The 23,609-nt window shown below is 37.9% G+C and overlaps 1 protein-coding gene and 1 non-coding gene across 5 annotated transcripts in view; one reads left to right on the top strand and one right to left on the bottom strand.

The window, feature by feature from the left end:
* Positions 1–23,609, bottom strand: part of NTNG1 (netrin G1) — a 377,262-nt gene that overhangs the window by 135,204 nt on the left and 218,449 nt on the right. The gene's annotated exons all lie outside the window — the stretch shown is intronic.
* Positions 18,901–18,971, top strand: TRNAV-UAC (transfer RNA valine (anticodon UAC)). The gene has a single exon. It is a non-coding gene; the product is annotated as a tRNA-Val (tRNA).

Genomic DNA, 23,609 nt, shown 5'->3' on the forward strand with positions numbered 1-23,609 from the left:
CAACAATACCCAACATAGTTGGGGTAGACCAACTTCTGGAAGTCTCAGTGGGGAACAAAAGAGGCTGGTAAGGGTGCCACTCATGCAACTTATGGAAGTGTTGCAGAAACCAGTGCAAGTGGCATTTTGGTAGTCCCTGCCCAGTAAATGCAGCTGAGCTTCCACTGAAGTTTGTATTAGTCAAAGTTCTTCAGAAAAGCAGAATTGACAGGATATATAGCTATGTAAATGACATAAAATTTATTACAGGAGTTGGCTCACGAGACCATGGGATTGGCAAGTCTGAATTCTGTAAAGCAGGTGGCAAATTGGGAACTCTGATGAAGGTTTTGATGAATTCCCCAGGATAAGCTGGTTGAAGTAGAGATAGAAATGCTTCTTTCTGACTGCCAAAAATCATCAGTTCTCCTTGTAAGGCCTTCAAATCATTGGATAAGACTTCTTTCACTGCTGAAGATAATCTCCTTTGCACCCAATGCCTGGGGTAACCACTGGTTTCCTGCTTGCAGAAGTTTAATGGTTAAATTAAATGTCATAATATGGGGGTGGTGACTTAATTATATTTCTTCCCACCTGTTCAATAAATAGTGCAGAGACAACAGCTACCCAAGTTGGAAAAGAAAATTAACTGGGTCCCTATCACAGGTTATATGCAAAATTGAATTCCAGGAAGATCACAGAATTTAATGTGAACTGCAAAACTTTAAAACATTTAGAAGATAGAGCAGAATATCTCTATGATTTTAGGGTAGAAAAGGATGGGATTTCTTAAACAAAATGAAAAAACATGCTAAGCATAGAGGAAAATATTGCTAAATCTGATCTGTTTAAAATTATGAACATCTGTTTATTAAAAGTCACCATAAAGAAAATGAAAGTTCAGTCATCAATTGGAGAAGATAAAATTGATGTGTCATTAGAATCCCGATTATATATTCCTAGGAATCATTAAAAATAAATGAAAAATTGCCTCACAGAAAAATGTACAAAATCTAGGAAAAGACATTTTCCAGAATAAGAAACATAAGTGATAAAAAAAAAAACTCTTTTGAAACAATGCATATCTTCAATAGTAACAAGAGACTGTTGATCCAAACTACAAGCTATCATTTCACTTCTATGAGCTTGGCAAAAATTAGTAAGTCGGAGAACATCAAGCATCAGTGAGAATGTAGCACTTTTAAATCTACTGGTGAAAACATAAATCAGAACGACTACAATGGAAACAAATTTAGGGTTATTTTGTGATTTTGAATATGTGCTGCATACCTTACAATCCAAACATTTCCCTCCTAGATATTTCCCCTATAAAGTTATTGCACACAAGCACCAGAACATTTATAACAGGAATATTTATAAAAGCAGAAAATGACCTAAATGTCCACCAGCAGGAGCATGGATAAATAATCACACGATGAAATACTATAGGTAGTGAAAACAAATGAAATATGTCATCAACATTCATGAATCTCAGGAGAACCATATAGAGTGAGGAAAGTTAGGAGAATACTATGCTACTCCAAACTAACCCAATAGAGTTTTTAGGCGTATGTGTGTGTGTGTGCATGCACGTATGTACACACATACTAAAACTACAGAGCACAGCAAGAGAACGAGAAAATAATTTAAGATAATGTTGACCCCAGATGTGAGTGTGGGGGTCAGAAATTCAGGGAGATGTAGGCAGTTCTGTCACTCTGATGAGGAAAACACAGGGAATTTCAACATCATTGTCAAGCTTCTATTTCTCAAAGTCTATGGAAAGTTCATTATTGTTATCATCCTGCCCCCGAACTTCTACCTCATGTACATTTTTGTAAATATCAACATTTCATTAAAAAAAAGATGCACATATATTAAATTACATGTTCGGGTAAGAAAATATATTTTAAAAACAAGGCAAATAATTAAGATACTTTTATATGGAGTTAAGTGCTTGAAAAAAAACCCAGTTAATATAATTGGGTTGGGGTTGCTCTTAAAGAGGGAAGGTTTCTCTGAGAGGGTGGCATTTGGGAGGAGATTTAGTTGATGTCAAGGAGTCAGCTCCCCGAAAGGTTGGGGCAAAGTGCATCCCAGGTAGATTAAAGACCGTGCCGGGTCTAGTGGGGATCCTGATGCAGGAAGAAACTTGGCATTTGAGGGCCAGGGAGAAGGCTGTGTGGGTAGAGCAGAGGGAGCAAGGCTGGAATGGCTCCAGAGCTGACCACGTGGGGCCCCAGGGGCCAAGAAGAGAGCCTGGATGATATTGCAGGTGCCCTGGGAAGCCACTGGGGTGGGGGCGGTGTTTATGCAGGAAAGTGGTATAAATGGATTTATGTTTTTAAAAGATAGCTTTGGCTGTAGAGTGGAAATAAGATTATAAAGAGGCATGAGTGGAGGAAGAGAAACCAATATAATAATATTCCCATTAATAATAATAATGATAATGATAGCATTCAAAATTCATTGTTCACTTAGTACATGGTAGGCATTAGCATTGCAAACATTGTCACTAATCCCTTCAGGAGAGGCAGGGTTCAACCTGATGATGAAATTTTATGTTTTAGCCTAGACACCATGGCAGAAATTAATTTACTTGACTAACACACTCATCACCCACTGTTCTCAGCAGGGACAGTGAAAGTCAGAACAAGACATGCAAGGAGGTGCAGAGGAGGGAGTGGAGGCCTGAGTGGACAATCCCTGATAAGAACGAAGTGCAAGAATGATTATAAGGAGAATGATCTGACATGGAGCGTAGGAAAATGAAAACACCTAGTTGTTAAGAAGGGTACCCCTAGAAGGACAAAAGATGATGCTGGGAAGTCCAAGGGCAAGGATGCTAGGGCCACAGCTGAGTAAGATCATAACAATACCAATTCCTTACTCTGCCTGTGCCGGTCATCATGTGCAGCTCATTGTTACATGCTAATTGAGTTCCTCCAACAACTCCACGAGGCCAGTTACTATTTCCAATTTATTGATGTGGAAACTGTGGTTCAGAGAGGTATGGCATTTGCCTGAGTTCCAGAGGTGGATGGATGATGGAGAAGCTAGAATTGGAACCTGGATGGTCTGACTACAAAGACAACCATCTGTGCTGGTTTGAAATGATGTATGGACCCTAGAAAAGCCATGTTTTAATCCTAATCCCATTTTGTGAAGTCAGCTGTTTCTTATAATCCCTATTCAATGCTGTATATTTGAGACTGTAATTAGATCATCTCCCTGGAGATGTGATTTAATCAAGAGTGGTTGTTAAGCTGGATTAGGTGACTACATGTCTCCACCCATTTGGGTGGGTCTTAATTAGTTTCTGCAGTCTTACAAAAGAAGAAACATTTTGGAGAATGCAGGAGCTTCAGAGAGAGCAAAGCAAAATGACATAGCCACAAGAAGCAGAGTCCACCAGCCCACAACCTTTGGAAATGAAGAAGGAAAATGCCTCTTGGGGAGCTTCATGAAACAGGAAGCCAGGAGAAGAAGCTGGCAGATGATGCCATGTTTGCCATGTGCCCTTCCAGAAGACAGAGGAACCCTGACTGTGTTCACCATGTGCCTTTCCAGATGAGAGAGAAACTCGGACTACATTCGCCATTTGCCCTTCCACTTGAGAGAGAAACCCTGAACTTCATCAGCCTTCTTGAATCAAGGTATTTTTCCTGGATGCCTTAGATTGGACATTTTTATAAACTTGCTTTACCTGGGACATTTTCTCAGCCTTAGAACTGTAAACTAGCAACATATTAAATTCCCCTTTTCAAAAGTCATTCCATTTCTGGTATATTGCATTCCAGCAGGTAGCAAACTAGAACACCATCCAATGTTTAAGAAGCCCCAATAGGACCATTTCATCCTCACTCCAAAAGTCTTCTCTTCCTGCTTGCTCTGCCTTGTTCTTTTTTACCTTCCTTTTCCTTTCATCCCTGAAATTCACTTGGAACTGCTTCTGTTGTCATTATTTCCCTGTCGATGAGATGCCCCTCCAAAGAAAAGAGATGATGGTGGTAGTGGTGAGGGGGTGAGGGTGGGTTATGAGGCAACTGCCTTTTAATGAATTCCCACTATGTGCCAGGCCCTCTGTCAGCTCTTTACAAATGTAGGTATGAGATAAGAAAGTCCTGGTTGCTTTGGGGGCAAGACTAAAGACATGTTTAAACAATCTCTAAGGAATGTGTTAACAGAAAAATGGCGCCTTGCAAATAAACTTCCAAATGCTATTCTGGTCCCCTAAGCCTGATCAAATATTCTTTTTAAACCAGCCACTGAATACTGTATCTTGGATATAAATTTTCCCCTTGTTTTGACATCTCTGAAGATTTTTTTTAAAACGTGCCAAAAAAAAATCTAAATATATTACGGATTTGTGAGAGCACCTTGAGAGAAATATATTCTGGATCTGCACAGCTATCACAACCATGCAATCATGCTTTCCCAAAGGAAAGGCCACGGGCTCTGTCCATGGTGCTGCCTGGAACGTCCTTCCATAGTGACTCCTCCCCCAGCATCTGGGTTGCTCTCAGATGAGTGCGCTCTTCTCCCAACCTCAGCCCCCAAGAGCCCCCAACCCTCATTTTGCCCCTGGTGAGCCACCTATACTAAATGCATTTCTGGAGCCAAAGAAAAGCAGTTTCCTCATACAGCCTCAGCACCCAGGGAGCAATCTTCTCTCAGGGCTCTATTACTGAGGAAATTCTGGGCCCCCCTCTGGTTAACATGTAATTTAGTATTTGTGATTTCCATACTTTTCTACTCCTTGAAACCTATGGAAATTGCAGTCTAAGCAAGGCACACTGCAACAAATCAGGCACACAGGCAGGGAGACTGCCGACCCAGCCCAAATGGAGGCTTCTGGGGTTGTGCTTTCTTTGCTGCTGGCTTGTACAATGGTGCTTTGTCTTCTTGGGGCCTGAGCATTCCTGAGAAACCCCTTTCTCAGAAAACAGATCAATATTTACACAATGTGTGCCAAGTGAACTGAGTATCCTCAATTCTGAGAACACTACATCTTCAGTTTGGAAATGAGAAGAGGGCATTGCTCACTGTGGCAAATATATAACTGAGGAATGAAAGCTTTCAAATCAAAATGTTTCAAAAGGAAAAATGGAAAGCATACCAAAAATCTAGGGCAGGCAGCATACTGTTCATATAGGGATTATTTGGGGGGAAAGAATCTTCAAGAGACTGTGTCAGCTGCATAGAAAATGCAGTAGGTGACATTCAGAATATTTGGCATGAGGATAGTTATCAGTGTGCAGGTGAGTTTTTTAGAACAATGGTTCTAGACTAAGGGGTTGCCAAGGTGAATAATATGAAATGCCATCTGTCATTCTCATCCCAGAAAGATGCCATTTCAGAGAAAGTCAAAGTAACCTGCTTCCCCTTTCTGCTGCCACTTCACTCGTGACCTGCTGAGCACGCTACCTTCCAGCGCAATCCATAGAACTTTGAAAATCACCCCCTGGGCTCTTTGGATTCACACAAAGAACAATAAGGGGTTCAATCAGTGGTTCCTCCAAACATTAGCTAACAAGTAGTTAAAGCTTGTCACCGGTTTTGAAACGTTAGCTCTATTTTGATAACTAATTCTGGCATCAAGAGCTGAGTAAAGATAAGATGCCTGATACTACTCAGACTTTCCAACAGCTCTTGAACACTGTATTTTGATTCCCAGATACATAAATGAGACTGACTCAACCATTTGTGGAGATTTTAATGATCAGATCTAACAACACAGTGCAATCCATATTCACTCTTGGAATCATTATCGTATAATCATTGCATAATTTTTAGAAGGACAAAAATATTATGTGACATTTTGAATCTTCTCCTGATAGTAAATGTATTTAATATATATTTAAATATACACTGTTTTGATCGGCTTCAAATAAAATGTGATATTTTACCCACAGAGCAACCTTTTCTGCTGTTTTAAAGTAAAGCAACATCTTATAAAGCAGAAGGCAAAGTTTAAAACAATTGTCCTTATCATTGAGCATAAATAAATGCCTGCCTTCACTGACTAGACAGGCTGAACTTTAAGACCCTAAGGAGTTTAAAAACAAATGTGAGATAAATATTTCAGTATTGAGGACACTGACAATATAAAAAAAAGTAGTCAGGGAGGGTTATGAGATTCCACTTTACATGTCCTGAGATAACTTGATGCCCAAAAAGAGGGCCCAAACCTCAAAAATACCAGCAGAGTGGCAATTTGGCTGACAAATACCTCATCAAGTAGATCTGAAAAAAATTAAAACACCAAACAGATGATAAAGTGTCTGAACGTCCACCCTGCTGTTGTGTGTGTCGCCGAATCACAGCAGAGTGCCTGGGGAATCCCCTGGGGACCGTGCCAAGAAGGAAAGCAGCAGTGACCCAAATGCATTTCCCTGTACAAAAAACTCAAGGTTGATGAATGCCGTGGGGCAGCTGTCCCTCGGTGGCTCTTCACATGTTCCTGGGTGCCCTGTCCTAAAATACCTATATCAGACCAAAATTTTGGATCAAAGAAATTTTCCATTTATATTTTCTTAAAAACTTTGGTAAATATGATCTGTAGGTTTGAGGCATCCATCCTCCTGTTCTCTGTAATTAAGTGGGAAAATGAATTAGTGAATGTTTCTAAACCTAAGCATTAAAAAAATAAATATGCCTCTATGGTAGAGTGTTCCTTTTGGAGGGGAAGAAGTAGCAAAATCTAAATTAAATTAAAGTGGTGTTCTGGGAACCAAAGTGGCACTACAGCTCAATAAAACTAATGTAATTAGACAACCGAAGACTTTTTTTTCTAGCTTCCTGATCTAAAACATGGGTTTTGTAAAGGTTCAAGATCATTGTTAGAATCCAGTTCAATATTCCAGCATCTCAAATTCACAGCCAGAGCACTCTGCCTTCGAGGTACTGCTTGTCTGATTTTTGTGCCAGTCTCTCCACCTCCGAACGGCTTTGTATAACTTTCAAGTACAAGCAGCCCCGTTTGGAAACTGACAAGTGTTCATTTTGAAATGGAGTCATCAAATGCATGCAGCCTTCAGGAGGCTTCTCTTTTCACAAGAACAAACAAAGGGGAATGTTTCTAGTACAAAATTCCTTTTTAACAAATAAAGAGCTTGTATGGCACGGCAGGGCTACCCACCTCCACAAAGCCCTGGGTCTTTTCGGTGGCCACAGAAGCAAGCTTTTCATTGTATAATTAATCCAGGGATAGAGCATCTGCTGGGCTAATGAGCATTCCTGCAGCCTCTTCTGCAGCTGAATCCCAAAAGGCACATTCTTAAATAGGATATTGTAAAAGCCGAGAGAGAGAGAGAGAGAGAGAGAGAGAGAGAGAAAGATCAGGGATGGGGAAGGGAAGAGAGACATGGGGAGAGAGAGAGCAGGAAAAAAAATGTAAAGAAGAAAAAAAGTTGGGTCAAGAAAACCAAGTTAGCAGTGGGCCAATAATCATAATTCACATCTGGCCTCAGGTAAATCGTGTGCTTGAAGATTTTCATCCACACAGTTCATTTCTAAGCTTGTTTTTTCACCGCCAAGGTTCTGTTGGAGTGTTGCTTCATTTAAGCACCCCTCCAATGGGTATTAATATAATAGATCATCATGGCAGCTGGCACTTAAATAAACTGATAGCAACCTTGACCAGGAGCTGATTAGAAACAGCAGGATTAAGGAGCACTCTTTTTTTTTTTTTTTTTTTTTCTGCCAGAAAATGGAGCATGACATTAGAGATGTAAAGGCTCTGATTCCTGTCCCATTACTAATTTTCCCATGTTTTACACTGTCACCGGTGAGGCTGGCAGACATTATTAGGAAGCTATGTGACAGCATCTAATAAAGGATGTTGGGAGAGAAATCATGGCTCCCTTTTGCACTGATGATCTTTTGGAGAAATACAGTAGTGAGGATTATGGGAGGTGGAGGTTGTACACACTGATGATATCCACTGCAATTCATCATCAGCCAGCAACTTGCCAGCGATCTACAGCTATAAAAGAATAGTTTCCAGGAGGCACAGAGACGGAGAGCCTGTCTTATTCATGATAGCAAAGATGTCCCAGAGAGGATCTTCTGATTGTTTATTATTTGTTCTAAATCCCTGAACACAATTTTAGGACACAGCAGGTCTCTGTGTGGTGTGACATCTCTATAGGATAGTCTACCTTTAGAAGTGGCCAGTCAGTCTGCTCAAAATGGAACAAACTGTGCTGTGAGTGGTCTGGTGATGAATTTGTAGAATTTAAAAGGCCAGGGGGACTATTCATAATGTTGGGGTTAACAAAGGTGGCTCAGTTTAGAAATTTGGTATTTGAGTTTTTCAACATTATCCAAAGTGGGCTCACCACATTCTTTTTAACAAACTCTCCAGCACAGAGCAGATGGTTCCTCTATTAACAACCATTTGCATTTAACATATTGCAAAGATTTATGTACCACATGCCACTGAGCAAAGCAAAAACATTCAGAAGTAACTAATTAGTTGAGGGTAAGGACTCATATCTCAACGTACAGAGGCCTCCTCTAACTATGTTTTACATTTTTTTTGTGTGGCTTATTGTTTTATTTGTGCAAAGCAATGAATGTACAGCAGTTAAATTTGAAATACGATGTTTCCTTATGATTATGGTAATGCCACTGTAACTACAGTTCTATTGATGCTTCAATCATACTTATTTTTTAATTCAGGAGGTTTTCATTTGTATGTCAGAATTTCCCTGGGCACTGATAGATCAGTCACATTTTATTTTTAAATGATTAAAATGCTTATAAGTTACTCCCAAACAAACCAAAATGCTTGTTCTAAAAATCCATTTTGCCTTTAACATAGGACATAGTCCATATATAATGGGTGAAATAAGACTAACATAAAGGTGATTCACAAAAAGCAACTGATTTTAACAGGATTTTTGATGTCATATTTATCAGTGCATAATTCCTTTTGCATCATATCTTCACTGTTGTGTACTTAAGTGAGCTCGCATAATTATTTTTCACCTGCAAGACCTCTCTTCCAATTCCCTCACAACTCGTGGTGTCTTGAGACCCCTTTGAAAGGGGTTTTGCCACCTTTCAAAACAGCTTTCCCTGAAGTCATTGCATTTTACAGAAAAGAAGTTCCAAATGCTTTTTTTTCTCTCAGATGCTCTCTAGACATTTTCTTCTCCTTTTCAGCTGACCAATAGGGTCAACGGACATTACAATACTGCCACTGTGTGTCAAGGTGACAACATTAGGGCTGTAGGATGAACCAATGAATCTTTTATAACTATGGTTTTCATTCTCAAGAGCTATCCATGCAAAATGTCAAAGTAGGCCATCCATCATCGGTGAGGACAAATGCACGTCTGTGACCCAAAGGAAATGGGGTATAAAATTACTGTACTTACTCAGGACTCAAGGAGCAAAGTTAGTAAATCTGGACTTGCTTTGCCCTCTTTGAAATCCCCGGTTTTAATTTCCATGGGAATCTCTATAAGTGGAGGACTCTAGAAATATGGGAATGACAAATTTAGCCTGCTGAGGTCCTTAAGGGGGAAGGAAACAATTAAGAGTGATAATTTAAGTGCATATTAATGAAGGCACAATAGAAAATGAATTATATATTAGTATAAGTATGAGCTCATTCCAGCAATATAGGAAGGTGGAAAGGGGTAGTAGAGAAAAGAAAATATATTGATGGTTAATGCTGACAGGGCCAATATGTTGTGAGGCTAATAAAAAAATAGCTAAAAACAATATAAAGTTGCTTTCAAAATCATAATAGTCAATTGTAGCAACCACTCCTGGGCCCTTGCTAATAATAACTTACTGAATATGTACTTGGTACCAGGTGTTTTAAATTTATTGATAATTTTAAAAATAACTCATCAATATGGAGTGAATGTGTTCCTTCTTATGGATGAAGACTACCGAGACTCTGAGATATTTAAGTTGTGAGATGTTTCTGAAGTCCCCAGGGAGCAGGTAGAAGAGCTGGGACTTGAATCGTGGGTTTGTCTGCCTGGCCATGTGAACCAGAGTTGGTTAACAAGCACGTGCCCCCACCTGATATTTTCTTCTTTTAGTTTGTGTCAAACACTCAATTGTGGTATGTATTTTCCTCTGGCATCATATTTCGGGAGTAAAATAACACTGGAATCTTTATATATACTGTTGTTAGTAGCAAAATCTAATAGAATAATCAATACCAAGGAAAGGAGCAAATAATCAAATTGCAAAGGAGCCTTTTGGTTTAAACACATCAATGCTAAGCAAATATAAAATGTGAAACCCTGAGAGAGATCCTTTGCTTCTGCAGAATCTTGTTTTCCATAAATAACATTTATATTTAATGAAAACAGGATTAACTTTGTATTGAAAATTGAGCCTGTCATTCAGTCTGATTAAACAACATGCAGCTTTGCAAATCTACATTTTACTCAATGTTTTTGCGTGTCTGGAACCAACTCTATTGTGAATAAGTTTTGTGGATATACTTATATTGGGGAAAGGACAAGGAAAAGATATCTTTCTAAGTGTGTATATAGCTCTGGTACAAAAATCAGCCATTAGGTATTTTCAACTATTAGACAAAATTCAACCATTTTTAGCTGATTAAAAATGATCTTTTATAAGGTTCAACTTAACATATGGAGATTACGTTGCAAGAAAACCTTGATAAAGATGAGAAGATTAGCAGGTCCTCCGGGAAGCTTCCCCCATCTAGGAGGTGGGGGCTAGGACTCATCCTCTCTGCTGTTGCCATAGAAACATTATGCATATCCTTATCACTGCCTAGACCACACTGCTTTATAATTTTCTTACTGAAGTATCTGTCAACCCATCCAGAGTGTAGCAACCTGAGGGCCAGGGACTGTGACTTTTCCTATTTGCATCTACAGAACTGGCACAGTGCCAGAAAGCAGGGACCACTAAACATTTAAGTGCTTACAAAATTTATAATTTATTTTACATTTTTCAACATACTTGGAAGGGAGCTAAGGTAGATATCATTTTCCATTTTTCAGTTCTGGGATTAGAATCCATATGATCACATTATGGTGTATTTCTGTTATTCCTTGGTCTAATTTTCAGCTGTTTGTTATATAATATAGGACGCTAGACACTTCACATTTCATGGAGCACTGAGGTTAAGAACGTGTGTGCTGTGGTCTCCTCATACGGGGACATTACACATTTTCACCTCATCTCTGCCTCTCATCGGGTCTCCCCAGAACACAGAAGATTCCATCTCATACACTTGTGATCTACTGACTTCCCAAAGGCCCATTTTCCAAAGAAGTGGGCAGAGCTATGAGAAACAAAGAGCTCAAGAGGCCCCTAGTGGAGCTGGACCCCGGCCTGTGAAGCAATGAGAGGGTATCTGCCCACCTACGCATTCTCCCTTGATTTACAGTGAGCGCTGAGTTTGATGAGTGCTTCTCAGGTGAATGCAGATGAGATTTCTCATCTGATCTGCTCATCTGAGGTAGAAATATAGAAAAAGGTAGCATGCTATTAAAGCGGTCTCGTGCAAATACCTCTTAGAGAGAAATACCACTTCCTTTTCTTTTCTTCCTTCTTTTTCTTCAAAACTTTTCCAAATGAAATAAAAATCCCAAATTTATTTATTTATTATGCTTCTAATATATTCTCCGTGCAAAATCCTAATCTTTAATTTCCATTATTGGTGTGTTGTCCAGCTAAGCTGAAAAGCTCATTTAAAGAGTCAGAACATTGTCCTATAACACTAGTTATCAGTACTCTGAATTAGATGCAGGGTAAGAGTACTTCCAGTTATTCTAGCGCTATTCAGGAATACCTGAGCTGCAATCAAGGAAAATAACTATTGCTATCTGCTTATTTCTAAAGAGATATTTGATCTTGGTTAAAAATTTTTAAAATGTAAAGTAACTATTTTATTTGTAGGGCGATTTACACATTCATTCACTAACACACTCTCAGCCTTTCAAAGTATCTTCTCTTATCCTTACGCCAGTGTCATATTTCCAGTTTCTCGCAAGCCATCCCCACTTTTAACTTAAGTTGAAATGTGAGCTCATTGCAGTCCTGAATCAGCATTCTTCTCAGATTCCAAAATAGCATCAGTGGCACTGTCTCTGGACTGAGTTATGTCCCCCTCAAAGACATATTGAGGTCTTCGGTCCTGGACCTGTGAATGTGAGGAACTCATTTGTAAATAGGAGCTTTGAAGATGTAATTGATTAAGTTGAGACCAAACTGAATGAAGGTGGGCCTTAATCCATTATGACCAGAGCCCTTACAAGCAGAAGAAACTGGAGACAGTGTAACTAGGGAAGAGGTCACCGTGAGACAGAGGCAGAGACAGAGTTATGGATTGCAGGTGAGCCACCACCGCACACTTCACACTTCAGAGAAGTATAGTCCTGTTGACACCTTGATTTGGGTTTTCCAGCCTTCAAAACTTTGAGACAATAAGTTCCTGTTGTTTAAGCCAAAGTCATCTGAGTCACTTTGCTATAACAGTTCTGGCAAACTAAGACAGTCACCATCATCCATTGGTCCCCCAGGCTGGAATATTGGGTCACCTATTGTAGATATCCATATATCTCTTCTCTACCTTATTCCACTGTTGCCCTTAGATCCCTGCATCAGGGGGCCTTGGCTCTGTGCCCTGACGAGAGCCTGTATCTCACAAATAGAGACACACAAAGGTTTTCCCTTAAGAAAGTTTTTTGAAACCTGGATAAAGCAGACAGTAATATGGTAGGGGACTTGAAAATGAAGTTGGGGTCCCTAGGCCAGAGGAAGCTGAGAGAGCTCAAGTGAGAATTTTGGGGATAGGGGTAGGGAGGAGGGAAGAAAAATTTAAGCCTCTGTTGTTGTTTTTTTCCCCTTCTTTTGTTTAAATTTGGTCACCCTGAGGTCACCCGGTGTGGCTGTCTAGGCGGACAGGTTCCCCAGATAACTGAGCTTCACCTCTCCCCTCAGCTTGGGTGGTGTCCTTTTGGTTTGACTGTATATTTTTTGGATTTGGCATTTTAGCTACACCTTTTGTATTGTTATTATTGTTTGTGGCTGCTCTAGGAATTGTAGTATATGTAGTTAATTTTCAGTCTACTTAACCTTGCACGACAATGTAATATGTAAAACTTGCTATCATGTTGGTCGATTTACCTCCCACCTTTTATGCTATAGCTGTTATATATACTATATCTACATACATTACAGCCCTCACAGTAAAATGATATAGTTTTTGCTTTAAAGTCATTTGTACTTTAAAGAAAGAAAGAATGATCATCTTTTAAATTTACCCACATTTTTCAATTTCCGGTGCTCTTCATTGCTTCCTGAAGTTCTAAGTTTTCATTCCGTATTATTCTCTTTCAGCTGATAAACTTCTTTTGGTGCTGGTCTGCTGGTAATGAATTCTCTTAGTTTGATTTTACCTGAAAATGTATTTGATAAATTTTCATTTATAAAAGATATTTTCAATGAACATAAAATGCTAGGTTGACTTTTTTTATCCCCTCAGTACTCCAAAGATATTCTTGTACTGCCTGTTGATCTCCATTGCTTTTAATGAATAGTTCGTAGTTATTGAATTTTTTCCCCTATATCAAATGCATCTTTCTTCTCTTGCTGCTTTCAAGATTTTCTCTTTATCATTAGGTTTCAGTGGTTTGTTTATGATATGGATTGTTTTCTTATACTCTTCTTGCTTGGGGTTCAATGTAACCTTATGTCTTTCTGAGACTCCAATTATACATTTTAAACCTTTGATATTGTCTAACTGTCCCTGAGGCTCTGTTCATTTTTTTGTCCATTTTCTTTCTCACTGTTCTTCATATTGGATAATTTCTATAGATTTATCTTCAAGTTCACAAATCTTCTGTAAGTTGCAATCTGTTGTTAAACATATCTGATGAATATATTTTAAGTTCCATTATTATACTTTTAAGTTCTAGAATTTTTATTTGGTTCATTTTTTCAAGTGTCTCTTTCCCTGCTGATGTTTAAGACTTTCACTTATTAAAAGCACATTTTCTTTATGTCCTTCCGCATAGTCATAAACTTTTTTTGTTTGGATTGCTTTAAAATCCTTGTGTGCTAATTGCAACATCTGGATCATGGTGAGTTTGGTCTCAGTTTTCTTTTCTCCAGAATATAGGTCATCTTTTTCTGTTTTCTTCACACATCATGAACAAATCATTGTAAAGATACTGGATTCTGTTAGGTCCCTTTGAAAAGAACTGATTTTTGTTACTTTATTTTAGTAGGCAAGCTAATATGGCCAAAAAACTCATGCTCTGCCTCCTCTGCTAAAGCAGCTGGAATTTCAGTTTGGTTCTTTTAGCTTTACCTTGGCTACTTGGTGCCTCATTCAGGGGTTAGCCAGAGATTTAGGCAGAGCTTATGTACAGCATTTGGGTTCTCCTCTCTCTGGCTGTCTCCTTTTCATAATTTCTCCCCTCATGTTTCCATTGCTGTGGTTTCTCCAACTCTGTACTCTGGTTGTTAAAGTCAATAAAATAAGGGAGTTTCCCATTAGAATATTAGCTGAACACACCCATCCCCCATCCCTCATGACACAGAGTGGGGTTTTCCCTTAGGAAAGCAGGAAAAAAAAAACGAAAAACTCACCTTTCCTTCTCCTAAGTATTAACTCTCTTCCAGGATCTGCCTGTTTCTCTTTACTTTCCAGTGCCTTCAAATAATTGTGCTTTTATATTTAGTTGAGACTTAGTCATTGTTATTTGTGGGAATGGGAGCCCAAAAAGAAATGCTTACTTAGCCGTACCAGAAGCAGGATCTTTGGTGTAGTTTTTGGAGGTGCTCAGAATACCTAGGAAATACTGGAATGAAGTGAGGCAGGGGAGAGGAGAAACTTTCTTGCCTTGGCTTCCTGGGGAGCTTGCCTTGATCCTTTTCCATTTTAAATTTCAGCAGACTTAGCATTAGGAATCTCCGACCTGGGACTCGGCTTCCAGCCTGAGCATCTTGCTATCCAGCAGTGCCAGGTCGCTATCGAGCCCGTGGGTGTAGCTTGATTTATAGCTTACAAATATTTATGCATATGGTAGGTGGGACTTCAATTGTACTCTCTCCCCAAAACTGCCAATATTAGGGGCACAGTTGTTCTCTGTATTAGTGAATATTTTTAAGATTGATTTCTTCTTTTATAGGTCCATAGCAATCACATTTCATGAGGTTATTGCTAGTTGATAAGGTCCAAGGAGATAATTTTCTCCTTAAAAAATGTGTCACTTTTTCCAACATACAACACTCTGTAAGGACTGAAAGTGGCTCCCCATTGCTGACCTATCATATAAAATAAAACCTCTGTTTCACATTAAAGATCCTCTGCTATTGTGATTCTCGTCCCTTAAGCCTCTTTCTAATTGCTCTTCATCTCTCTTCTACACAGAGACTCTTCTCTGCCCAGATTGTCTTCACATACTGTAGTGTGCTGCCCCAACGAGTTTCAACTTGTCATGTCTTCCAATTAGCATACCCCTCTTCTTGAAGCCCCTTACAAACTCAAACCTACTCAAAACCTTCCTCTGTCTCAAAGATAGGTGTAGCATTAAAAGTGGGAGAGGTCTAAGAATGATGTTAAATAAGGAGGATGGAGGAATGACACATGGATATATCTTGGAATTTTTGTTTCTTACTTTGTTGAGCCAAGAAGTATTACATTTATGCTGTTCCGTAACTCTATTTTTAAAACTAATTGTTTTTTATGATTATATTTTCAATGAATAAAATGTGAGACATGCAGAAAAGCACAAAAAAGAAAATAAAAACTACCCACAATTCCACCAATCTGAGCTAGCCATAGACTCTTCTCTCAATCTCTCCCTTTCTCTTTCTTTATAATTAGCCCCACACTACTAATACTGTTTAGCCCCTAAAACTACTAATACTGTTTTTTTAATCTTATTTTTATCACTTAAGTGCATAAGTGCACTTGAGCTATTATAGTAATGCCATATTTGCAAAAACTAAGAAGATAAATAAATCTATAGAAGTTGGGTCTAGTCACTGTCCTTTTCCATGTCTCCTTTTATCAAACTTTTTGCAACCCTAAACGTAACTCTATACCATTCAAAGACCTCATATGCAATTTGTTGGATGGTTTGTAGCTTTTTTTTTTTTTTTAATTCCTTGTTTGGTAAACTCACAAGAGGTATGCCAAATAGTAATTGAAGACAACTTCGAGACACTGATGATTTTGAGATTTTGCTAAATATTGTTTAAGGGTAGGTTAAAAGTCCATTTCTTTCCATAGGCTTCTCTTCATTTAGGAGAGAAATCAAAAGTCACAATTTTGGGTCCTGAAAGTATCAATGAAATGAATAACAAAAGAATGTGTGTGTATCTGAAAGGCTCTGGTATTCATATATTTCTGAATGTGTATAGTACTTTGAATGGAATAGATAATTTTTATTCTCTGACTTGAGAAAGTGGCTGAAGCCTGAAGTTTTGCAATCCTGGTATAGTGGATAACCAAAAATATTGGGCTTAGCTCCAATTCCCTTGCAGCATTGTGAAGGGAATATACAAAAAGTGGCCATAGGATACCCGATGAGAAGAGTATAGATATGTAAAATGGTTGGTTTACATAAAGCACAGAGAGTGCTCTACAGATATTCACACATTCGTTCAGTAGACACTCACTGAACTCCTACTATATGCTAGGCTCATTTTTAGGCACTGAGGGTAGAGCAGGGAGGAAAACACAATGAGTTCCACCTAGTTATGCAGCAGCATCATCCTAGGTTAATTTACTTAAACATCTTGTTTGCATATCTGAAAGAGGAAGTTCAATTAAATGCTCATGATTTCTTTCAGTTCTAAAATAATTGATTCTGCAATGCTATGATTCCAACTATTTAGCATATACATTGCCTATATAATTGTAATCCTGGGGTCCATGAGATTGTCTTTTAGAATGCTATCAAATCCCTGACCCTTTAGACTCACCCTCCCATCATCTCTTAATCCCCTCCCCATCCGTCCCAGTTCTCAGCAGCACTGGAGGATCTATAATTATGCGTGGATGTCACTAATATGCTTTAGTGGTTTTGTTTCCTATTATTCTAATAGGACAAAATGAGTAATAACATACAAAAGTAAGTTTTCCTTCCAGGTCAGCAACACAATCATAAAGGAAGTGATATTCCTTAGTTGCATTCAATGCTTAGTTTTTCTGGTCTCTGATTTGTTATTCATTAATGTTCCTGAGGAGCAAAAGAAAGGCAATTTTCATTTAACTAAAATCAGCCTGTGGTTTCAAGAATATCTTCCAAAGCAGATGAATTTTTTTTTTATAAAAAGAATATATTAAATACTAGTTATCTTATATTCCTTTAAGTACATGATTTTAGTGTATTAATATAATTAGAGTTTGAGGGCTTATATATGGGAGGAACAGAAATCTTTCAGTATCTCTATTTATCCCTAAAATGCACCAGATTGTACCACTTGGCATTTCATTTTTCACATCATTGTTGGCTCTTCTATCATGATTTCTCTAATTTAAAACAAAACAAATATTGGAATATTCCACTTCCAATAGAGTGCTCAACCGCCTATAATTTTTAAAGAAAGACACACAGTACTTCTCAAGGTTCAAAAAATAGACAGTGAAAGTTAAAATATGGAAAGACACTCTATATCAAGGTCAGCCTTTCCCTAACATAGTCTCTTTCTTTTCACTCAATGTAGCTTCAAAATAGGAGGGATAGCCAAAATCAGACCCTTGTGTGAAAAAAAGTCAACCCGTTTTTAGTGCTGCAAATAGTTTATGCACACCAGATAAGACTGTTTTATTTATTTCCTTTTAACATACAAAAAACCCAATAAGGTTGGCATTTAAAGGAAACTTATTACCCCCCTGGGTTCTGTTTGTAAGAATAAAGTTAAGTTCAGTTTTCACACAAATGGTGAAGGAAAGGGCTGCAGAACAGTTCAAACCATTCCTACAGGTAGGGAAAGGAAAGAACCTCTGACATAAGCCTAGAACTGGCGCCAAATAGATAAAAATAAGTTTAAATAAGTAATAGGCAGGGTCACTGAAATGTAAAGTGTAGTCAAAACATGGAACCTTCGGTGGGAAATTTGAATTAGACTCTCTGGATAGGCTGTAACCTCTGGAGTATCCAATCGGTGGAGAAACAGAGGAGGGACCCGGGTGCTAAGTTTAGGGAATAAATAATCCTGCTTTTAGTGGCTTGGGTGTCAGCCATCTTTGTTTTTCAGTTGAGCACCCATTCTGCCAAGACTGTGAATAAATTCTTTTCTTCTCCACAATCGGATGAGCATTTGTTCTCTTTTGGGTACGGCTCTTTTCCTAACATGTGGACACTAGTTGTTTAGGGTATTAATAGATGTGATTTGCCTACGTAAGCTTAGGAAGCTCTGGCTTAAATAAAAAAATCAAATGGAAAGGTTTTTTGAAAGTTGGACATCCCAAGGCCTTTAATATACTAAGATGTTCTGTGATTCTCCAAGAAGGAAGTATTGTGCACAACATTTTCTAAATATATTTGACCGTTATAGACTTTATTTGAAGAGTAATTCTGAGAAGCACTAATCTAATATTAGTGCATCTCATTTTGTGGATGAAGAGACCATGCTTATGGATTGCTGGGACTTGCGCTGATCTCTTAAAAAGTTATGAATACAGCTAGAGCTAGAACCAATTTTTGTCGACACCTGGTCAATGTCTCTTTCTAAAATAAGGCAAATGATGATTTCAGAATTCTAATGTTTTTGTTCTCTTTCTTCTCAATACATTCCTATCACAAAATCAGTTTTCTTTGATGCCAGTCACAGCACAAGAATGAGCCAACGTAGTAGCTGTACCAATTATATAATATTCTGGATTGGGGCCTTTGAATCAATGGACTTTATAAGACTTCTATATATACTTGAAACCTTATCTATCTGGCGGGTACATGGGTGGTTCAGTGGTAGAATGCTCGCCTTACATGCGGGAGACCTGGGTTCAATTCCCAGGCCGTGCACCAAAAACAAACAAAAAACTTGCCTACCTGTTCATTCCATTTTTTCCAAATGGAAGTCCAAAAACAAATTCATATGCCAAGACATACACAATTTTTAAATTTATCTTTCTCCTTTCACTGACTGATTGACCTTGTGGAGATGCAGTTTTGTATTTATAAAAAGGTGGCAGAAATAGTAATTACGCATTTACATCTAGTGTAGTCAGTTCCAGTTAAACTTAATTTTAAGAATGACATTACTAAGTTGAAATATAGAACTGTTTTGCAATGGAATCAACATATTGCTCCATACAATCAAATTAATATTTTAAAAACTATGACATTTACACCTTTGTTCTTGTATTCAGAGAAGGAATGAAATGATCTGTCAACTAAACCATTAATTCACATAAACCCACAAAAACTCTTATACTATATCTCAATCAATAGGCATTGTCTCCTACCATGCAATGCAAAAGCTGCCAATTCCAGGGACAAATCCAAGCAAGTCCTTCCTAAGACGCCAACTACTAAATGAGGATACAAAAAATGTGGCCTACAGACTTAGATAGAAGAACTGAGAGAACCCTTGTTCCCATCACATGGACATGGAGATATAGCTGGAATGCAGCTTTCATACTAATGCTAAGTTAAGTGAGGAGGGAAATTATTTTCCCTTTTCATTATGTTCTGTTTTGTTTAAATATCCTTACGTTTCTTCAAAAGGAGACATCTTTCTGATGACCTACTAGCTTAAAAAAATCTATGGTGCTGGAGAATTAAGGGTAAAGAGACAAACTCTTAAACTAGGTTGGTTTTCTACACGCTAATGAAGTTCATAATTTAATTGGAGGAATTATTAGACACATTCTCCCCTTATAATGGTGCAAACCTCAGAGGAAAATGAGCTGCTTATGCATATATTCTCTTTATAATTCAAGAAATCCTCAAGGACTTAAAAATATGCTCCAAATCAGAATGGCACTCAGTTGTCCACTTAAAACAGGTACATACCAGCAATCTTTATTCTAAGCATTTCCACTGGAGTTCAGTATCAATGCTTTGTGTTGTTTTTATTTTTAATTATGACTTTACTATGCTTCTCATTTGTATATTCTTATTTACTGGGCATCATTCTCCCTGTAAAAGAAGAGCAAATTGAATTTAGAAACTTTAGACTGGAAAACTTTAAAATCCATTTACCTTCGAGAAAAAAAGACTCGGAAAATAGGATCATCAACTGTAAATTTATGAAATTTTATTATATGAAAGAGACAGCACTCTTAATCACTGCAGTTCCACTACACAGAATGTGGACTAATATTGAAATTTAGAAAGATAGCAGATTATCCTCAATTTGAGAATGAACTTTCTTAAGATAAGCTGAGACAGTTATCCATTTGCAAGTTTTTATATGACCATTTGTTGCTTGTTTGTTTTAGTGTTTGTTGATGACTGTTAATTTAAAGCAGTTTCAGGTAGTAGCAGTTTAAGGAAAAAATATTGGAGAAAAATTAATATTGAAAAAATTCAGTTCACTTCCATTTCTTCTCTCGAAAGATACAAGGCTATCACCACAATTTGATATTAGCAGTAAAATATTTATATCTAACACAATATGATAAATTTTCCCAAAACTACATTTTAAGGTTGATGAAAATGAACTAAGAAATTAGAGTTCAAATAAACACTCTCTGTACAGCAATCTGATGTGATGAATACTGAGGCAAAAATCGTGGCGAGGTTTTAAGAAGGGCAAAGCCATAAGACATTGGTTGGTGTTTTTATCAAAAGATGGCTCATTTGGGAATTCTTTGGGTTCCCCATGTGCACTGTGCTCAGTTAAATCTAGCGTGGCTGCAAGAGCATAATGTTGAAGAGAGAACGTGAGGTTTGAAGCTAGTAACCTGATTTTGTCACCTTATTATCTGAGGGATGCCACATACACAAAAAAGGCCTAGAATTTCCCAGGTCTTCAGTTTCTTCCTCTTTAAAATGGGGTTGAACAACTCCTGCTTTGCAAGTCTGTTGAGGATGAAAGGAAATAAGGCACCTGGAAAGAGCCTTATAAACTGACTTCTATAAAAATGTAAAAGACCATTACTTAAATATTAATGGGGATATTAGAATTACTTTAACCATTGCCTCTCTTCTGATTTCTTTCTATTCCTTAGATTTTTCCTTAATTTCCTTCATATATCACCTTTTAAATGACAGTATTCCACAGAAATTCTGACCATAATTTATAATGATAGGAAAATAGTTTCCTTTATCAATGTCATTTATTCTCAAAGCTCCAATCATTACATGCAAGGTGATAATTTTCAAATTGATATTTCTAGCTCAAACTTTTTCTGGAACACCAGAACAGTACTTTTACATTTTTACTTGGAATCTCTTCTTGGATTCCTACCACTTGAATTGGCAACACAAAAATAACTAACCAACTTATTAATTAACTGAAACTTTGCTTCACTGTTTCTTATCTTAATTTATGCCCCCATCATCCATTTAGTTGACTAAGAAATATTACCTATACTTCTTCCTCAAAATCTGATTGTCACCAAGTCCTTTTGAGTTTGTGAGGAAATCCTAAGCTATTGTGTCATGCTGGCTTCTGCAGAACTTGGAGAGTTTTTCTAGGCTCTCCATTTGAGCTTCAGCATTTGGAGCTATGATTGCATCAAGATCAAGCAGTGTTATAGCCCTCCAGTATGCACTTCCTTGTTAAACAGAGCCACACTAGAATCATCTCTATTCTATTGCCTTAGGATGTTTCTCATGTGTGCTTAATCAATATGTAAGAACCTAGATAATTTTAGATTTTCTGTGACATAGGAGAGTCAGAGGCTAAGATGCAAGAATCCTTCAGTGCTCCTTGAATAGGCTGAAGGTCCGCAGGGAGAATATGCAAAGGACTCTCCCATGACTCTCTCTATTCCATCCTCTCCCAATTGTTTGAAGCTTCTTAATATCCTGTGCTCTTTTTAAGCATATTTGTCTGCTGAGAATATTCATTCTGCTCTGGCTGCTTGGCACACTAAAGCACATATTTCAAGGCACCACACAAATTATACAACCTCATGGAAGCTTTTGTTAGCTTACTCAGATTAAATTAATAGCTCCTTCTCTGTTACTACAGCACTTGACACATTCAGACATAGAAAGCACTTAACCAATATTGTCAACTTTCTTCTTTCATGTCTGTGTACCTTCTATATATCAGCTCCCTGAAAGCAGAGTTTTATGCCTTGTGCATCTATATATCTATACATATCTGGACTCTCTAACCCAGAGTCTGTCCAGGGTGGAGGCTAAGTATTTATTGTGACAGAAAAACCACAGGCAGACTCAGCTAGGTGGTAGTAAAGTCCATCCTCAATAATTAGCATTTAATTGGGACCAAGTAGACAAATGCCAGGTTCAGTGCTTCAAAAGCATCGTGTAGGATACTTCTAATGTAAAAGGTGATGAGTAAATATTTGGAAGAGTTATTTGAATTTTGGTTAGGAAAATGGCTGAAAACTTGCAGGATGACTGATAAGATTTTTGTAGTGAGATCACTTGGGTGTTACATGATTTTTCCAAGTGATTTGAGAAAATTTGAAAAATGCCTTTTTGCTCTTATACTTTAAAAATTCCCCAGTGTTCTTGCTTGCCTGACATCACATATTTTTGCACTAATCATTTGAAAGCCTTGCTTCAAGAAAATTAATTTCAGCCTGCCCTTTCCTAATTATAGTAAATACCAAAGCAGTGACGTTCAAACAATGAGAGCCGACAAACATAAATTTAATTTCTCCTGAGGGTGAGAGTGGAGGGGGTTTTTCTCACTCCTGACACCCAGTTCGAGGGGTCCTTTCCAGGACCTGGGATTAGGCAGGGAGGGTGTGATTCTGGGGTGCGGTGGCTGTGAAAGGAAGCTAGCATCACAAAGTTTGTTGAAGTGGAACTTCTGTGCCAGAGTTCCCTGGCTCTTTTCTTAGAAATCAACCATGGAGGTACAGGAAAAAAATTCAATTCTTTAAGTAGTAACTGAGAGGCAGTGACCTGTAAGGAGCTTAGGTAGGCACTGCCAAGAGGTGCAGATGTAGTTGGAGTCTACTGGTGTACTGAGAAAAGTTCTTAAAGTTCTTGTTAAAAAAGAATTTCCATTATATTATGTCTGAAAGAAGTACCCTGATGCATGGCTGATACTATATAACGGTGAACTGATTACTGCCAAATGTTCATTTGTCTTTCAGATTTAACAATTATTACAATAAATCACATTACTTTCCTGAATCTGTTCAACTCATAGAACAATAAATAATGCTGAGTTTATATATTCGTGTGGATATCAGTGCATCTATCTATCTATCTACCCATCTAATCTATGCCTTCTCAAACATGATGTCCAACTTTTCAATTAATCTAGTTATGGGAAGCTCAGAAGGGAAAACAATGCTTAAAACTCAAAACTTCCAATTGCGTAACTAAGAATACTTTTTTTGACATCATATATATATGTGATAGCCCTTGAATTAAACCTCTGTCTGCATGAAAAGATGCTGAGAACAAACATCTACTTTTCATTTCTCCTCTCACCCTTCATCTCAGTACATTTTATTTATGCATTAGTCAACCTTTGTGGCCATTAGAACCATCTTGCTTCAGCAG

Source organism: Tamandua tetradactyla, chromosome 11, assembly GCF_023851605.1.
Source record: "Tamandua tetradactyla isolate mTamTet1 chromosome 11, mTamTet1.pri, whole genome shotgun sequence".
Taxonomy (NCBI): domain Eukaryota; kingdom Metazoa; phylum Chordata; class Mammalia; order Pilosa; family Myrmecophagidae; genus Tamandua; species Tamandua tetradactyla.